The sequence below is a fragment of the Dermacentor variabilis genome, chromosome 2 (genome assembly GCF_050947875.1).
Source record: "Dermacentor variabilis isolate Ectoservices chromosome 2, ASM5094787v1, whole genome shotgun sequence".
NCBI lineage: Eukaryota > Metazoa > Arthropoda > Arachnida > Ixodida > Ixodidae > Dermacentor > Dermacentor variabilis.
In genome coordinates this window covers 51,962,227-51,982,888 of record NC_134569.1, presented here as the reverse complement: position 1 = coordinate 51,982,888, position 20,662 = coordinate 51,962,227, and positions in this window count along the sequence as shown.

Sequence of the window (20,662 nt, the reverse complement as noted above, 5' to 3'; positions counted from 1 at the left end):
GGTTAATTTAGTTAAAACACGTTGACGGCCTAGTTGGTTTTAATCCATAATAGAACGTGTAAGCGCGACTGAACAAGGACGTAGAAAGAAGCAGACGCACAATGACAGCGCCGTCTCCATGTGTCTGTTTCTTTCTACTTCCTCGTTGTGTCACGCTTACAAATTCTATTATTGTTAATTTAGTCAGTAAGCGAATGTTTACAAGTTTATACGGCCAATAAAACTACTATCTTTACTTCGTACAGCAATATACTAATTTGCTATGGCAATCGGGGCTTCACCTTTCCGGCGGAACTGCGAATTTTTTCATACAGTAATTTCTTTATAGCAATTACCAAGGCGAAGTTACAATGCAGGCATAGAGCTCGCGCGGACAATGGAACGCGCGGATAACACAGACATCCGAGAGCGAGGGCGACGTAGCGTAGTGTCGCGGCCATGCCCTCTCCCTTCAAGCGACACCTGGCTCGCCAATGCAGCAGCAGGTGTACCCTTTCACCCGGTCAAGCACGTGACGTGGCGTCGCAGCCAATGGGAATTTAGGTGTCGTTTCTCTTCTACAGACGCCAGCTTTTTCGCCCAGTGGGCCGTTTGATGCTTTCGCATCAAACAAGAGACGTTTTGTGTGAAGCACTTTACAAAATCAGCTATTGGGTCCGTGTTGGCTGCACTGTGCCACAGCTTCGTCACTTGGAGAAAGCATGGCAGGTCATCTTTATTGATCCAATTTTGTTAAAGTGCCTACAAGTTCACAGCCACGCACTACATACATACATACATACATACATACATACATACATACATACATACATACATACATACATACATACATACATACATACATACATACATACATACATACATACATACATACATACATACATACATACATACATACATACATACATACATAAATTAAAAAAGAAATTGGAGTGAGCCAATAGATATCTTTCTAAAAGGCGGTGCACCGTGCCAAAGGCCTTTATTAGGAGTATGAGGATGTTCTGTCGACGTGACTCACAAAGAAGAAAGGCTCATCAAACTAGTCGCAGTAATTGTATGACAATGTGATGTACAAAACGCGTTAGATGTTGTTTCAATATTGGCGGGCGTCCTACGTAATAGGAATAACGCTTACAGTAGTATTACTTATCAAACAGGGTGCTTTTTTTCCACCTTGTAAAGCTAGACGTTACGTGAATAACGGCTCAGAACAATTAATTATCCGTCCTTCAACGCATTGATCACTTCTGGTGCTGAAGTTAGCCGCCTCGAAAGGCAACACCAAATCTACGCTAAGTTTTAAACTATCGTGTGCTTTACCGAACAAATAGCCTCTTAGACGCTAACAGTGGTTCTTTCCCTACATGAGTGTATAGTGGGCATAGCGTTGAAGTCTGATTACTTGAAGCTGTATACATAATTTAACTATGTGTATGCCTACCAGCTCCTCCGAACTTCGAGCAGAAAATAAAGAAACAGACTTGAGGCATGTTTCCCTAAGAGTGCTTAATTACCGACTCACACAAAAATATAAGTGTCATATTTGTACGAACTTGAGTGTCACAAAAATAAATATGATGTTCGTCCAATACGTTCTGTTTGTTTTTCTCCTTTTCAATTGCGGTACTGTGAAGATATTGTCATGGTGCTGCGAAACGACCGACTACAAGGACGATCATCAATGGGACGAAGAATACGATGCAGGTATAGAGTGGTCTGTCCGCCCCACTGGTGAGTTGGGGCATACCATTAGGCACCAAACCAAATCAAACCAAAATGGCTCTGCACCGTGATTGCTTGTAAATAATAAATACATTTTCACTCATATACTCTGCCTGTGACATTTTGATAGAGGTCCGCAATACTGAAGCAATGTCAGATATAGTCGTCACAAGTCGTCATCCGGTACACGGGGGCACTGTTAGAAATGCAGATTAAATGCTTCCGGTGGCAGATGAACAAAAGCAGCACAAAAGTGCGGGACCTGCAGTGTCAGGACGGTCGATCAATCGGGCAAGACAAGTTGTACGACAATATATATGTACATGCAGGCGGCACCCCACTTCTGCTACACGTTATCACTTGAAACCAATACATATGAAAAAGATGCTGCTTCTTAATGCCTTATCAGTTTATCACTGTGACGTCAAATGACATGTTTAGAGAATGCCGACAAGCTTGCCGGCAACAACAAAACCAAAATAAATAAATAAATAAGAAAAGGTGCGTTAAGGCGCTCTTGGTTAATAAAAACATGATAAAGCAGTTCACGTGTATAAAATTTGTCATTGCGCAGCCTCTGTGTAAACGCAGTGTTTTCAAGGAGAATTCATGTCGTCCACAAACAAAATATCATTTATTAACCTGTCATTTCTATTATTATTTTACTCACTAAACGGTGTCACCACCTAAAAATATAAGAATAAAGATCATGAGTCATGGTCCATAAGCACGTAACTGCACTCGTCAAATGCGCGTATCGATAGATACAGTTTTTATCGAGTGTCAATGGAATAATCGGTGTCTTCGTCATTCTACGGTGACAATTTTCTGTCTATAAGAACCCTTGTCAGGCTGCGAGCACATCAGAAAAACCTATAAGATATGCGCTTTCGTGTAAGTGAAATAAAAATTACGAAAAGGTCCACCGGAGTTGTCTAAGTGTGCGTAAACATTCCGCCACTTGCTCATCTCCCCGTAGCTTGGTGTCATTATCAATCTTATCAAACTTTATCCGACCAGTATAAACCTTTATCAACCCTTATCGGTTGTTATCAACCTTATCGCACTTGATCACGCCCTTACCAACCCTTATCGGTTGTAATCAACGTTATCGGACTCGATGCGACCCTTATTGGTCGTTATCAAACTTATTTCAATTGATCCAATTCTTATCAATTTTTATCTGCCCTTATCTGCCTTATCGCACATGATCCGACTCTTATCAAACCTTATCGGTTCTTATCAGAATTTATTCGACCATTATAAGTCCTTATCGCTGTTTAGCACCTTATCCATCCACGTCGAACCATATTCAACCGTAATGAGAACCATACAACCCCCCATCACTCCTTATGAACCTCATCAACTTATTGACTGCTTATCTGTGCGTGTTGCGCAACGTGAAGCGCATCAGCCCTCAGAGATCATTGGCATTGTCAGTCGGTGAAGGAATGCCCCAACGGAAGGCGCATCTCACGAATACTGAAACGCATCGGGGATGTGGCGGGCTTAGCATTAAATTTTCACGAAATCAGAATTTTTCTGATGTCTAAATGATCCCAGTCGGCTGGACATGTCCTAGGGATGGCGTTTTATCCCACCATCACAAAATATTTCAGCAAAGCCTTCATAGAAACTGTTCCCTACTGACAATTGTCTTTTATCGCCGGTACAACACATTCATATGGTCCAGATATATTCACCTACTGCAAGCATGGTTGCTTGGCCCAGTGGGTAAGACACTCGCCTTTTGAGCGTGGGGCCGTATATTCGGAATTCACTAGCGCCGACCTGTGTCCTATGATGTTTATTTTCTGTGTTTCTTTACAAAGCGCATTATGTCACGCGTCACAAATAGACAGAAGACCAACAGACAGATTTCCTGGATGAGTCGCCCTAGAATGCTTCTGCATTAAAATAATGCGTATCCCACGTGAGGTAAGGATCGATGTTATAAAGCATTTTGAGGATGGTTAGCTATCCAGCATCGTTTGGTGTTCTGCAAAGCGTTACCAGATAGAGCAACATGTTTGTGTGAGGCGAAAAATTTAGTCACTTAAGTATCCTTACGTGATTTGAATGCGAAATCATATGACCTCTCTAATTAATTATTTACGTCAGTGATACGTGTCGTCACACATTTTCACGTGTACTTCACAACCCCATCTTAATCCACCTTGCTGTAATTTGTACCGACCTTAACCTAGTTTAATTCACCTCTGTCTAATTTCGGTGAAGCTTAATCCACCTTGCACTAATTTGTACCAACTTCAGTGCACGGTAATCAACTTTAATTCGCCTTCATTCACTTCCTATAATTCACTTTACTCCACCTTAACTAACCTGTGTCTAACTTTTTATAACTTTATTTCACTCTAATTCACGTTAATTCGCAAGAATAACTCATGACTACTGTTAATTGTCGTTGTCGTACCACTTGGTACCACTCGTTTCGGAAAACGCCGGCTTTTTCGCATCATCATCGTCAGACTGTTTTGTGTCCGCTGCAGGACGAAGGCCTCTCCCTGCGATCTCCAATTACACCTGTTCTGACAGCCTCATTGACATTGACAGCCTCATTGGACATATAATGCTTTCGCATTCAAGTCTGTATGGCACGCCAGCGTGTGTGCGACGACAGCAGCAAGGCGACGTAAGTAACTCAGGAAGACGACGGTGGTGGCACGACGACTGCTTTATTATATATTCAGGGCCAGAAAACATTACAGTCTGTTCGATTGTACTTGGCTGAACCCGAAGTGATACAATGCCACAGATCATGTCGAAAAGTTAGAAGGCACTGGCCAAAGGTAGGCGATACTGGATCACTGTCGCCTTTACAAGCAACTCGTTCCTATGCAAGGTGAACCCGCCGTGGTTGCTTGATTGCTATAGTGTTCGGCTGCTGAGCACGAGGTCGCGGGATCGAATCCCGGCCACTGCGGCCGCATTTCGATGGGGGCGAAATGTGAAAACACCCGTGTACTTAGATTTAGGTGCACGTTAAAGAACCCCAGGTGGTCGAAATTTCCGGAGTCCTCCGCGTCCCTCGTAATCGGAAAATGGTTCTGGCACGTAAAACCCCGTTATTTCATTTTTATGCAAGGTGAAATGCGCGCAGACCAGTGGCCAGCTTGGCAATTATTTTTGCGTTCTATTGCTGCATCTGTGGTCGAATGGAAACTGTCGTGTGCGCACATGCTGTCAATTCAAAGCAAATTGTTGATAAGCAACTTGAGGCATCTGTCAGTCGTCTCGAAGCGCTAGTTGACCTCCGCACGAGTGAAAAAAAGCTACTCGGTTTCGCTGCGCCAACTTCGGAATTTCGTGAGAAAGCACATCTTCTCGGACCAAATCAGCCATTTTCTTAGAACAAGTTAGGCACTGCTTGGAATTTGTTTGACCGGTTGCCAGTTAAATCCTTTGAAGTCGCGACATCTTGTTGAATAGTTGTTTTATTGCACACATGATACCCATAGTCATGCACACTAGGTAGCAAAATGCATACAGGGTTACTTGGTGGACGCAAGGGGAGGAGGATTGCAGACTTGCAAAAAGACCATTTTGTTGTTTCACGCCGTACTGACCAGTGCCTTCGCACTTGCACGAAGGGTATGCGAGGGGAAGTCATGCACTCCGCTATACAGTTGAGCGGAAGGAGGTTGGCAGGCTTGGGCGTATATTTATACCAATTGCTCACAGAGTATGCAAAAAAGGACCTTCCGCATGCGTGCCTGCAACACCTTATATTTCCCGTGGGATCAGGTATAGCCCGCAAAGAAACTTCACGTCTCGTTATCGAATTCTTACGAGAGACTGGTTTGATGGACATATGGTGAAAACCTTCAACGGTATTGTGCGAGACACCCGGGCGGAGCAATTGCCGGCCTTGATCGCCAGGCTAAACCCGGCTGTTGCTACAATTCACCACCACCACCACCACAAAGGCACTTTAGTTTGGGTGAGTGAAGATTTACACTTGCTGCACACCTTAAACGAAGAGAATTCGTCAACGTCGGGGAACGTAAAAGCCAACATCGCGTACATGGAGGCTGTGACACAGGCCAAGTCCTCCTAGTGTGACAATCTGCCACACAGAGAACACGCAAAGCCAAACGGGTTGTCGATGAAGTTCCACTTGAAGATGGCCGCCCCAGCCGTCGTCTAAGATGCTCCTCAGCCTTGTGATGCTGGTATGCAACGTCCACAGCTAGTCGGGTTTGTCACTATTCATCCGTTTCGGCAGCGCACCTGACACACTTGTGGGATCTGTCGTGGTTCTGTCGTCTTTCGGCAGTTTAGCTGGCACGTATCAACGCCATAAATTATTTTCTTTGTTGCTACAGTCACAATCGCTTGACCACGGCTTCGTCGGTCGATTCCCGCTGCATCTGTCGCGGAGCTCGTTGCTTGGCGCGACGAATCTCTTCTTTACACACCTCCGACGACGATCCCGATTCACTTTACATATGTAATTCACACATGCGCACGAGGACGAATGTGTGAAAAGAAGCAGAAGAAGATGTTGTGCACGTGAAACGCGCGTGAGGAATCGCGCGTATGTAGAGGCTTCACACAGACAGAGCCGAACCAGGTTGGTAGGGAAGTAGTGCTATCGCACTAAAATGCATGCTTCTGTGATCGGGTCATCTTGCGGAAAGACCCTGCTGAGGAGGCCACGACCATATAAAAAAATATTTTTTTTTATTGTGATAGCCAACGCCCTAAATTCGGAGTACGTGGCTCTCCGCTATCAAGAGCCCCGATGCCGGGGCGCAACTATGGGCTGTCCAGAGGGCCCGCGATGCAGCGGTCGGGCATGGCCTGACTGTCCCAGCGCTGGAGCGGCCCGCAGCGCGCTGAGTCGTGTACCTCAGGACCTTCATTAAAGTTTTGCATCCATCCATCCATCCATTGTGATAGCCATTATATCGACGCCCCAAGCGAGTTTTCGCCATCGTCGTAACCTTCGGCGTCCGCGTCACCGTGGGGCACTGCACATGCTTATGTATATATACTTATATATGTATGCTATATGCTTGTCTATGCCGTATATGCGCGTTACATTGCTAGAATGTTCAATCACTAAAGTTGGTCATACAAGGTCTTTGTGTCCAGTAAACTGTTCCTCAGAACTTTGCGAATGGCAGCCCACAAACAGATGTCAGGAAACGTAATATCCACAGAGCATGCCCTTTATCTTACATCTTTGCAGACTATTAAATATAAATCACTGCCCAAGCACTCCGTACAGATGGTTAACCAGTGAAGCGGAAACGTGCCGCCTCGGTGTTTATCACTGGGTTAATCACGACAGTTCGTTAAACGAAGGCTTGGTACGCTGCCGGATTCTCAGTAAGTAGTTGCTGCTTGCGTTCGGCTGCTAGTCTGTTCTTGTGCCCTGCTTGCACCATCGGCACAGCGTAGACGAGCTCGTCCCCGGTTCAGCTCGCGGCGTTGCTGATCGAAAGCTGCCTGCTCCTCCGGAGTACGTATGCCGCGTGGTCTAACTATATTGGAGCTGGAGAGAAACTGGTGCACGCACGCTCGGTTGCAACGGAGAGCAATGACGTCCCTATACTGGCCCAACTAATCCAACGTCACCTAGATAGCACAAGGCCTTCTCACTCCGATAAGTGACGTCATGTTACCTGGCCCGACTGCCACAGAATCTAATAGGGATGCTCCCTAGTAAGCAACAGTGATTTTCACGTCGCCGCTTTCATTACGCCAGCCTTGGCAATAGAAATTTGGGCCAGGTAGCGTGACACCACGGATCGGAGTAAACGGGCCTTGTGCTATCTGGGTGGTGTTGGCAAATCGCGCGTCTCTCTTTCTCTCTATTATTTTTTTCGCGCATGCGCACGGGGTTGCACCGGAGGAGTTTTCGGCGTGCAAGCGACCGACGCACGGACCGACGGATGGATGAATCGGCTAACCATATACAGCTTCGCTGTAATATTGAAAGTGCGAAACAATATCAGTGCTCAAACCTCACAGAGATTGGATTGGATTGGAGCAAACTTTATTTGTGATATATTTTACTGGCGTGGCTCATTATGGACATTATATGGCGTCTTAATGCTTTGAAGGGTGTCATAAGTTTGTCGCCGGACAGGCCGCCATTGGAATATGAACCTGGCGACGTTTAACGCTAGAACGTTACCTAGGGAGGCGAGTCTAGCAGTGCTATTGGAGGAATTAGAGGGCAGTAAATGGGATATAATAGGGCTCAGTGAAGTTAGGAGGCCAAAAGAAGCATATACAGTGCTAAAAAGCGGGCACATCCTGCGCTACCGTGGCTTAGCGGAGAGACGAGAACTAGGAGTCGGATTCCTGATTAATAAGAATATAGCTGGTAACATACAGGAATTCTATAGCATTAACGAGAGGGTGGCAGGTCTTGTTCTGAAACTTAATAAGAGGTACAAAATGAAGGTTGTACAGGTCTACGCCCCTACATCCAGTCATGATGATCAGGAAGTCGAAAGCTTCTATGAGAACGTGGAATCGGCGATGGGTAAAGTCAAAACAAAATACACTATACTGTTGGGCGACTTCAATGCCAAGGTAGGCAAGAAGCAGGCTGGAGACAAGGCAGTGGGGGAATATGGCATAGGCACTAGGAATAGCAGGGGAGAGTTGTTAGTAGAGTTTGCGGAACAGAATAATATGCGGATAATGAATACCCTCTTCCGCAAGCGGGAATGCCGAAAGTGGACATGGAGGAGCCCGAATGACGAGACTAGAAATGAAATAGACTTTATACTCTGCGCTACCCCAGTGATCATACAAGATGTGGACGTGCTCGGCAACGTGCGCTGCAGAGACCATAGGATGGTAAGAACTCGAATTAGCTTAGACCTGAGGAGGAAACAGAAGAAACTGGTACATAAGAAGCCGATAAATGAGTTAGCGGTAAGAGGGAAAATAGAGGAATTCCAGATCAAGCTACAGAAGAGGTATTCGGTTTTAACTCAGGAAGAAGACCTTAGTGTTGAAGCAATGAACGACAATCTTGTGGACATCATTAAGGAGTGTGCAATAGAAGTCGGTGGTAACTCGGTTAAACAGGATACGAGTAAGCTATCGCAGGAGACGAAAGATCTAATCAAGAAAAGCCAATGTATAAAAGCCTCTAACCCTACAGCTAGAATAGAACTGGCAGGACTTTCGAAGTTAATCAACAAGCGTAAGACAGTTGACATAAGGAAGTATAATATGGATAGAATTGAACATGCTGTAAGGAACGGAGGAAGCCTAAAAGCAGTGAAGAAGAAACTAGGAATTGGCAAGAATCAGATGTATGCGTTATGAGACAAAGCCGGCAATATCATTACTAATATGGATGAGATAGTTCAAGTGGCTGAGGAGTTCTATAGAGATTTATACAGTACCAGTGGCACCCACGACGATAACGGAAGAGAGAATAGTCTAGAGGAATTCGAAATCCCACAGGTAACGCCGGAAGAAGTAAAGAAAGCCTTGGGTGCTATGCAAAGGGGGAAGCAAGCTGGGGAGGATCAGGTAACAGCAGATTTGTTGAAGAATGGTGGGCAGATTGTTCTAGAGAACGACGATGCACGACAGGTGCCTACCCATAGTAAAGTGAGTGGTACGAGGCAATTGCAATTAACGCATTGAGCGAAAAATGTTTCTCATAGGTGCAGTGATAAGAAAATCTGTCCATTTACTATCTGATTACGGTTTTGCCGTTGGACGGAAGTGATCTTTAAAGTCTCCTTACCAAGTTAACGAATCAAACGCTGACGATCGTGCTTGCAAGGTTTAAACGGCTGCACGTCGCAAAAGATGGGTAAAATTTCAAGCCAAAAACCATGCACCATTGCTCTCAAAGGAGGCCCGCTTCGTGCCGGCAAACAGGTCGCACGCATAAACGCCTCTGCGTCAGACACATTGCCAGTAACAAGACCAATTACGTCACTTACTTCGATGGATTGTTCAATACAAAACGTGCAAGCCCACCACTAGATAACCGTCACGCAGCAATAAAGAAAGGGGGGAAAATGAGGAGGGGACAATCGAGAAGTAATGCTTACAGGGTCCTGTGGTTTCGGTATGGCAGAATGCAGGCAAACAATGTCGTTTGCGGTTTTCATTCGAGGCAAAAGGAGGGCGTGCTTTTTTTTTCCTGTTTGTTTATTTTTGTTCATTTTTATTTACTTTTTAAAATTTTTGCAGTATAGCTCGCAACTATCAAAACGCCGAAGCAACATGTCAGTGTCTTCGTAACTCCTCAAATAATCAACCTGTTTGAAAAATTGTTTCGGTAAAACGCTCCCTAGACAATGCTTCACCGTTGCCAATGTGTAATAACATTTTTGGCGGGGCATGATGAGGAGCACTTTAAGTGCCAGCAACCAAGGCTAGCGTGGCAAAATTGTGGCTGCAAATAAACTCTCTGTATTCCTCTACAAGAATAATATTACCTCAAATATTCTCGTCCTATTCAGTGGCAAACATACTTCAGGAAAGAAATACGTGCAGAAATGCTCGAATACCGTCTCGTCAAGTGGCACTACTACGCCACGACGGTAGATAATTTTTTGCATTCCCGTCATCATACTTTCTTCTGCATGTTTCAAGCAAGGAAGCTGTTTTTGTGCATCGCCCTTGTTGCGTTTGACACGCAGTAGCAATTCACGGTGAGTATCATATCAAAGGCATATATATATATATATATATATATATATATATATATATATATATATATATATATATATATATATACAGTGGTAGTTTTTCTTTTCCTGACTAGGGGTCTTTGGCAAAACGTGTCGTGCGAAATGTACGGCGTAATCTAGGTTTTAAGGAGTTTCGCTCTCTACAGTCTTCACGTCCTTATAGTGGAGGAAACTCTTTTTCGGCGCGCTAATCCCACTAAGCCGCGAGAAAATTTTGCCTCATCCGAGCGTTTCGGTGGAGTCGAACGGCTCCTTGAATTATGCGCAAGCGAACTCTTGGCGCCTCGTGAGAATCGCCGCACACGGAGTTGCCGTGCGGCGAAACGCGGATAATGCGATTCCTCCAGAAGCCTGGTCTTGTCGCTCCTACACAGAAGCTTTGCAGTTTTGGACGCGGCTGCATCGCTTCGACTGTGCCCCCCTCTCCTTTCCCCTCTCACCCGCCTACCAGGTTGCCATGACATTTTAATTGCGCAACGCGCCCTGCAGCCCGCTAACTGCCGCGTGAGAAATCCGTATGCAAATTAATCTGGCAGTTCCTCTCGGTCTAGCCAGCACTCGCCATATTTCCGACTATTTAAGCACCCGAACCTGTAAACACCCAACGTATGTTACGAACACCAGCGGTGTCTTGCGACACGCGACGGTGCAATACTTTATCCCGTTAATCTGCAAAGACTTTGACCTGGAAGCTATTGCAGCAGCACTGCACGCATGCCTTCGCGAGGCAGAGCTCCGTGCTTTATTCGGAGCCTTTAGAGATGATTCGCAAAGTCGTTTGAGAAAATTCGGTCAGTTACGTATCCTTACGTGAGTTGACCGCGGAAGCATAGGGCTTGTCAAAGTTATCACCTCAAATTAAAACTCCGCCTTAATCCACGTTGCTCTAATTTGTAACCACCTCAATGCATCTTAATCCACTTCGATCCAACTTAACCCACAATAACCTACTTTAATCCATTTATTACAGCATTATCCAGTTTTGGGAGCCAGCCAGGTGCGACGCCGTGGCTGTCCACCGTGGGACTTCGCAGTGCGAGCCGCAGCAGGTGCAGCGCCGGGAACGTGACGTCATCACTTGGTCACGTTGGTTTTGGTGCCATCGGATGATGACAACGGTCGCCGGATTTGCCGCTTCGTGGGGCGTATAATGCTTTCGCATTCATGCATTCTCCTTGTGCAGCGCTTGTGATTGCGGCGAGTCCATAAAACAAAATACAGGGTGCTTTTTCTAGGCAGCACAAATTTTTAACAAAAAACGATATGACCGTGATACGCTGAGACACCTGCCGTCTTCGTATACGAGCAATTATTAGACCCTTTGGGTCGTATCTGGCCACACAATGATAATCACCATCTGTCTTGTCGCATCTGTCTTGTATGTCCTTTCTTTAACGCTGCGAGCCCGATACTTCCAAGTCACGAACGCCAGACAGAGCATTCTCGACAGCAGAGTAGCGAGCGCAGCGTTTTCAAGAAAGGAAACGCAAGCAAGACGGATGAGAGTTATCGCTGTGGGGCAAGATACGACGAGGAGGGTGTTTATCTGTTTAAGAGTGCACGGTGAGGCGGAAATAATTTGCCGCTACTTATATTACTCTGACAAGGCTAATTAAGAAAAATTTATGAATTATATTTTTCATTATTAACTTGAGGGCAGTTCCTTATATGGAAAACCTAAAAGGCGTCACTATTTATGGCAAACCCATTTTTTTAGAAAACTGGAAAATCGCACGTCATTTGAGATAGTCATCATCGAAAATGAAGGCCAAATCCATGCAATATCAAGACTGAGCGCGTTCCGCTGGGCGTCAACGCCCCGTAAAGAAAGGCGGCAACGCCCCGTAAAGAAATCTCGGGCTAAGTCTGAATGATAGCATGCCGCGGCAAATCCTGACCCAGCGACATATGCTTGCCAGACAAAGCGTTCGCTATCAGTAAGGGCCGCGACTGGCCGAGACATTCAGCTTCAGACTTCCTCGCGCTGGCGTCACGGGGCGTTTCGATCTGTAATGATAACGGGGCCACAATCCAGGCTTCGATGTTACCTGGATTTACCGCTGAAATTCGATGATAAGTATCTAAAATTAGGTGCGATTTTTCAAGATCTTTAAGAAATGAGGGTGCTTTAAAATGTCACTGCATTCAAGTTCGCCATTTAAACAGCTGCTCCTAAGAGACTTATATTGAAGTTAATCGATAAATGTTTGCTTTGCAGAGTAACTTAAGCAGCGGCAAAATATTTCCGCCTCGCCTTAGACCTCGTATGCGAAGACGACAGGTGTCTCGTGGTCAAAGCTTTTTAATGAAAGATCTGTATTGCATAAAAAAAAAGCACCTTGTGCACTGCATCTGTTTTGATGACGAAAGCCAAACACTGCGTGCCGCTTTAAGCCGACTTGGCGGCAGAACCTTCACAATAAAAAAAAATAATGGATTCATGTACTTTATGGTTATCCGCAGTGAAGGACACAACAGCACTCACGGGCGATGTTCTGAGCACGGTGACTTCGGCTAAAAGAGTCTCTTGCTAAAGTTAGGAGTTATGCTAGAAATTTACACCAATAATCTAGGGCTGTCTTATGCACGCGTTTGCCACTAGTTATGGTAATCCGCGCCTGGACCATAAGACGTTCTTCAGCACACTTGTATATTAAACATACTATTCCACAGCTTATCGTGTGCAAATGCATGTACGCAAATTTGCATCGCTGCACTATGAGACTAAGTGGTTGAACAAGCATGTACCGACGTCAAAAAGTAAACTATAAGCTCCCCTGTGCCTTCTCTGCGGCTGCATACACTGAGATGGAAATAAACAAGAAATGCACAGTACACTCAAGAGCGAGAGAAGGAAAAGAAGGGCATGGATGTCAACCAGACATGCATTCCATCCCCTTCTAAAAGATACCACTATATAGTAGGCAGGAGCAAATATGAGACTCTAAAGTTAATCAAGGAATCCGAGCAGGTCTTCTTTGCAGCTATCCAATATGTCAGTCAATCTTGTCATTTTCCGCTAAAGAACGGGGTTATTTGCACGTGCCTTGAGAGACGGCTACATCTGGAAGGCACGTTCCCATCGTTTCTTCTTGTTTTATTGTTTAATGAAATCATTTTTATGTTTCCTAGTTTTATAAAATAAGGACATTGAAATTGTTGTAACGGGGTCTTCTTTAGGTACAAATGCAAGTGGTCCTGAAATAAATTTTTGGTGTTGGGACTTCTTGCTTGTGGGTGTGTTTCGTTTCTTGTGTCCTTGATCTTGCTGCGCTACACATTATGCGATTCGAGTCAACCGGACGCACGTCACCTTGATACTTACGCATGGAGTTGGAGGTTAAAGGATAAAAAGGAAAAAAAACTCTGAGGGCGTCGCTTCGTCTAGATGCGCACAGTTTGCCTTGCGGCTTAAAACAATTGCGACCCATGTGGCCATGGTCAAGCATTTTTGACACACGCACGCACACACGCACGCATGAACACACGCACGCACACGCACACACACAAGAAAGCATGTTCTCCAGTGGTGTCTATTTTTTGCGCTGTTGACAAGAATGTAGAATAAACCGGCACCAAGCACCCACCAACAATTCCTACTGTCCTTTCGCATTCGCGTTTCAGGACGCATTTCCTTCTGCTTCCAAGTTCATTCAAATAACTTTATTCAGTGCCCTGCGATTTCGTGGGGTGGGCCTGGACCGCGCCTAGGTTTCAGCCAAGGGTTGTTGGCCCTTGGCAGCTTCCTTGGTTCGCTGGACGGCCCAGAGTTGGTTTCACATGGCCTGTATAGCTTTTTCAAACATTCTCGTCAACTTAAGTCTCGCTACATGTATTGCGCTTTTGTTTGTCGTTTCCTTCGGTTATTCGCAGCGAGTGAAGCGAGTGTGACAGTGATTGCCTTATCGCAGTTTCGCATCACGTCCCTCTTACCCTCCTCGCTCATTCAGCGAATGCTCGACTCGGGCGCTCACTTGGGCAAAGTGCGCATCCTCGGTAGCGCTTTTTGTTGTTCAGCCAGCTACAGCGGTACAGCATGGTCGCAGCGCGGTGGCGAAAGTCGAGTTGTTTGTACTTCGGGCCGTCTTTCGCTTCTTCCTAAATCTTTTTGTTTTCTTTTTTCTTTCAGGCCTACTTTGACGGCCTGTAGCATTAGACGACAAGTAGCATCGTTCTGCTCAGGTACTGCAAGAAGTCGCACTTGGAAGCTTGAATCAGAAGAAAGAGACATGAAAGCACCATCGGCAAACACAAACCAAAGTAAGACAAATACCAGGCGACATTCTGCCGTACGTCTCGATTGATTTTGCACATATTCTATCACAGAGACATTGTGCCAAAGGCATCCACCATTTCCAGCGTAGTCAAGCGCAAGTGGAATTTTAGGTTAAAGTTGCAATGTGGCAGTAGCTGCCTGGTTGCTTTCTAGATGTGTAATGATTGAAACATATTGAAAAAGAATACTTGTTCTATATCATTGTAAACATCTCTTATACGTGTTTGAACTGTGAGCCTGCAAGCGATATCTATAGAAAACATCAGCGCATAACTGATTTATCTTCTCTCGCAAATTGCGATACTTTACCATCACGTCCAACAAAAAGGTCATGAGGTCGTTTTTCAATGGGTACCTGGCCATTGTGGAATCAGCGGCAATGATTGCGCCGATAACGCTGCTCGCACAGCACATCAAGAAGAGCACAGCATTCCAATCCCGCTTTCGAGGACACACGCAGCAAGGCAGCTTCGACACCTGGCACGCAGTCTCACACTGACCGACTGGAACTCGCCAAACTTACGACTTACACGACTGCATCGACTAAACCCCTCCCTGCAACTCCGACCTCCACTCGGACTTCCTCGACCTGAAGCTACGTTTCTCTGTCGCCTTTGGTTAGGAGTTGCCTTCACAAAGGCATACTCTACATTAATTGGAGTGACTGACAGTGCAGCATGCGAGGTCTGTGGCACCGAAGAAAACATCGACCACCTGCTGTGCCACTGTCCACGATACACCCCAGAGTGACAAGAACTTGCCAAAGCTTTCCAAAAACTGGACAATCGGCCACTTTCTGTGCAGGTGCTGCTGGAACACCGCCCCCATCGCCCGTCGGCCCATAAAGCGGTGAAGGTGCTTTTGTGCTTCTTAAGGACGACGGGTTTCTGCGACGATCTGTGAACATTAATGCAATTTCTGTAAGACCACACACGTCAGCGAACTCACCGCGATTTCCTTCCCTCCTCTCTCACCCTGTTATCTTTGTTTTACCCCTTTCCCATTCCCCCGGTGTAGGGTAGCCAACCGGACGCTATTCTGGTTAACCTCCCTGCCTTCTACTTATCTCTTTCCTTCCTCCTCGCGGTATAGCGAATAGCTGTGCTGCGATCTATCGTCGCGTATATAGCATCCGCAGTACCAAGCCTTTTATCAGATTCCTTGTCAAAATGCCGGTTTTCATAAACAAGTTGTCTTGCTCGCTGCCTGCCATACTTTCAATGCACCTTCAAATTTGTTCCGACAACCACTGGATCAACTGTTATAACGTCTTAATTAGCAGCATCGTTAAATGACGTTGCATGCGCTTAACATCTGTTCGTGTCGATTGCGAAAACATTGTGAACTTTAATGCAGCTTAAAAGTTTCACAAAAAGATTACTTGACCAGTTTAGTGTTCTCCGAATGGTGCTGCGTACGACATGCATACAAGTTTCTCCGTTCGTTAGAAGATTTTTTGTATGAGGTTCACATTTGCTTTTCTAGTCATGTTAATAACGCTGATATCAAAATTTATTGCGGCTCGAAGCTGACCGCAGTAGCAACATTATTGGGTGAAGGCGAATTCTTCAGCGAAGCCCTGCGCACATTAGAGTGGAGGTCTTAGGTGCCCGTTCCTGCGGTGAGCGTCGGTGTCACTTGTAAACGAGCAAACGAGCACAGCGAAAGATGAAAGTGGACGCGCCGCGCATCGGCGGGTGGGAAAGAAAAAGAAAAGTGGCAGTGTCGCCCAAAGGCGAAACATCGACTGCGATAGCAAATCAGTGGACAGCTATACGAAGTAAGAATAGTAGTTTTATCAGTTGTATAAACTTCTAAACATAGGCATACTAACTAAATTAACGAGTATGGTGTGATGCGCGCGCAAGCAAACATGAACACATCTCACTCCACGAACGCGGAAACTCGCTCTCGAAACGCTCCAGTGAGGAAACGCGGCAGCAGCAGCGAGCGCATTGACCTTCGCGCTGCCGCTCGCATCAACTCGAAGTAAGCCGCGAAAACGCAGCGCGGTCTCTGTACCCATGGCAGATGGCTTTCACGGTACAGAGGCCCGGCCGCTCGCGCGCGGCCACGTGGGCCGCCCGGAGTAGAAGGTACCCCCTCCCTACCCTTCCATTGAAGTCTGCTCGTTGACAGAAGGCGGAGCGCTTCCTACCCGGTTTCGACCGCTGTGTGCGCGAGATTGAGCCGCGATTTCCGGCTCAACCTCGCACATTTTCACTCGAACCTACAACATACAGTGCGAGGCGACGATTTTATCGTCCTTGGACTTAAGCCTGTTTCACATGCTGCGACTGGAACGACGAAAATCGGTGCAGTCGCACGCGTCGCAACGCAATGTTTATAGGGCCTATTTCACATTATTGCGATTTCAACACAGCGACTGGTGCGACTCCCAGGGTTGCTTACTGCCAGGTATCGTGGCACACGGTGTATAATTCCTTTAGTGTAAAGAATAAAACGGTTACATTTTAATATTGCTGGCTTTTCTTTTTAGCGAGAAGTAATATGCGTGTTTTGTAATTTAAAAACATGTGCAACGGCGGTTTCCGAAGTTCGGTGCGATGAAACACGGCGCACGTAAACAGCTGTCCGCAGCTGGTTGTTCAGCCATGTGTGTTTCTCATATGCCTTCTATGACCGTTTCGTTCAGCCTGCGCCACAACAATCTACAAGATGACCTATCAACAAGTTCATATAGCTGCCCTCACATATGCCGCATTTGGAATTCGGCTGCCACGAAGTCGTCGTGTCCGCCCAACGAGATCCCCACACTACCCATCAGCGGCAGCTTCTGGAGCAAGGAAGTGTGTAGAAAGCTCGTGATTGCGCAAATGTGGTGCCTGATTCTCGCCATATTCTTGCACCAAAGGCAAAAAAGCACCAACCCGAAAGCTCGCGTCTGCCCCTGAAAGAAACCGCAAATGATCTGCGTGATGACTACGCGTGGAATGGAAATTGTGTTGGGAAAATGAACCTTAGCGCTAGCCTGGATCGTCCATAGCGGTGCGTGTGCAGCATATATATATGAGTCCTCTCTGAACATTTCTAAAGGCGCAAAAGCCGACGCATCAAAATTTTTTTGAGCAGTTACCGTCACTTCTGCAGAAACTGTACGTGGTAGCATAGCATTCTAATAGACACGCTTCTCGTCCACTTTTTTGTCCTGTGTCTCACGCTGGTAGTATACTGTGAACTTCTAACAAAAAAAAATTGGCAGTGGCTTAGCTCGGCTATGCCAGGGTATACGTAGCGAAAGTTAAGGCCCTATACGTGCCATGGTTAGCCTTGGTTAATCTTGATTGCAAGTTCAGGTTAGTCTGGTTGCCTAGCTATGTTGCGGCGTTTAGCCAGTCGTTCGGCGCGCTGTCCTTCTATTTCCTGGACGATTCGTTTCCCTCTTCATCTCGTTCCGATGCCTATCCAGGCCTCCTCCTGCTTATCAGAATTTTCGCCGTCCATACTGCCGCCTCAACTGTGGATGCGGCGCACGCGAGCTCTCCTTTTCAATCCTCCGACATGTTATCAGGCATGCGACGTAGCTGGCGATGCGAGCGGAGGCGAGCGCAACGACGAGGAACACGGTGTGAACGTGCTAATGGAAGTAATTTCAAACTAGATTACTCAGCCAAAGAAAGTACAAATGAAAGCATCAATGTTTATTGCTATCTAGTATTCTTAAACAGATTCTATTTGCAGAATTTTATACGTGCTTGAATTGCCCGCAATTCAATGCTCAAAGCTGGAAAAGCTGATTCCTTTTCTTGTTGCCGAAAGGCTGCTTCAGTGTCGACAGCAAGCTATAATTATTCATTTCGAAAGTGTTAAGCAATGACTATATCTCTAAGCTTATCAATGCGATCTTGTTCCATGAACATAGTTAAGTTTTCTTTCTCCTTGTCATTAACAGCCAGGGAATGTAACTGTTAACTTTCATACGTATCAGGATACGAACATTCTGGAGTTTGTACTGAGCATTTGTCCGCATCCTATATCGTGCGTGTTTGTATCAAGTTGTGGTGTTGCAATCGCAGTGGTGTGCACATTTTTTAAGATAAGTTGCAACGAAGCAATTCATTCGGCATTGTTTTCAAATTTAGAAGAAGTGCCCATGCAGTAACGACCACATTAATAAGCAAAAAAGAACTGCAAATTCAGTGCACATGTTGGAATCTATGCGAAGTGAAGTTCTTGTTAAATGGTCAATTAAATGCTGTTAAAGTAACTGCGATATATACAATTGCTCTTATTTTCAATAATCCGACATGTCATCTTTTGCAAGGTTTGTTATGCACCCCATAGGTCAAAACCTTAATGTCATGCAATATTTATGCACTACACTGGTCACAAAAAATACCAGAATGCACAGGGCAGTTAATGTGAATGCGCACTCCAAGGCATTCACACGGTGATATTTGTTGAGGAAGGGACGGTGCGAGTTGTATGCAGATGAATGAATGACATGTGCTTATGAGTTTATTTATTTATTTATTTATGATCATGTATTTATTAGGTTGGATATTAGGTGAGGGGAATAAGAAATTAGTTACAAACGATGAAAGGCACAATATTATACAATACTCAACAAGCAATAACAGAAAGAATTGCCGCCCATGCACCTCGTACAGATGGTAAACCGGCGAAACTGGAATATGTGGCTCAAGTGTTTATCACTGGTTTAATTTTGACGGTTTATTAAAGTATTTCTGAATTATTTATTACGTATGTGTTTCTAAATCAGGCTACGCACACGTTTGGCTTGGGTTTATCACATTGTTTATTTGAAATGCCGCACATTGCGCTTCGCATAACCACCATCATGGAGGGGGCAATGAGTGGTTCATTGTTTTATTCCAACGGGTTCATCAAAGTCTTTCTGAGTTATGTTACGCATCTGTGTTTCGTAATGCGTAATCATAGTATTTGATAGTTCAAGCGGCTGAGGAGTTCTATAGATATCTATACAGTACCAGTGGCACCCACGACGATAATGTGAGTGAGAATAGTGTAGAGGAATTTGAAATCCCGCAAGTAACGCTGGAAGAAGTAAAGAAAGCCTTAGGAGCTATGCAAAGGGGGAAGGCAGCTGGGGAGGGTCAGCTAACAGCAGATTTGTTGAAGGATGGTGCGCACATTGTTCTAGAAAAACTGGCCAACCTGTATACACAATGCCTCATACCTCGAGCGTACCAGAATCTTGGAAGAACCCTAACATAATCCTAATCCATAAGAAAGGGGACGCCAAAGACCAGAAAAATTATAGACCGATCAGCTTACTCACCGTTGCCTACAAAGTGTTTACTAAGGTAATCGCAAATAGAACCAGGAACACCTTAGACTTCTGTCAACCAAAGGACCAGGCAGGATTCCGCAAAGGCTACTCAACAATAGACCATATTCACACTATCAATCAGGTGATAGAGAAATGTGCTGAATATAACCAACCCTCATATATAGCTTTCATTGATCACGAAAAAGCGTTTGATTCTGTCGAAATCTCAGCAGTCATGGAGGCACTACGGAATCAGGGTGTAGACCAGCCATACGTAAAAATACTGTAAAGATATCTATAGCGGCTCCACAGCGACCTTAGTCCTCCACAAAGAGAGCAACAAAATCACAATAAAGAAAGCGTCAGGCAGGGAGATACGATCTCTCCAATGCTATTGACAGCGTGTTTAAAGGAGGTATTCATAGACCTGGAGTGGGAAGAATTGGGGATAAGAGTTAATGGACAATACCTTAGTAACTTGAGATTCGCTTATGATACTGCCTTGCTTAGTAACTCAGGAGACCAACTGCAATGCATGCTCACTGACCTGGAGAGGCAAAGCAGAAGAGTGGGTCCAAAAATTAATCTGCAGGAAACTAAAGTAATCTTTAACAGTCTCGGAAGAGAACAGCAATTTACAATAGGTAGCGAGGCACCAGAAGTGGTAAGGGAATCTACTTA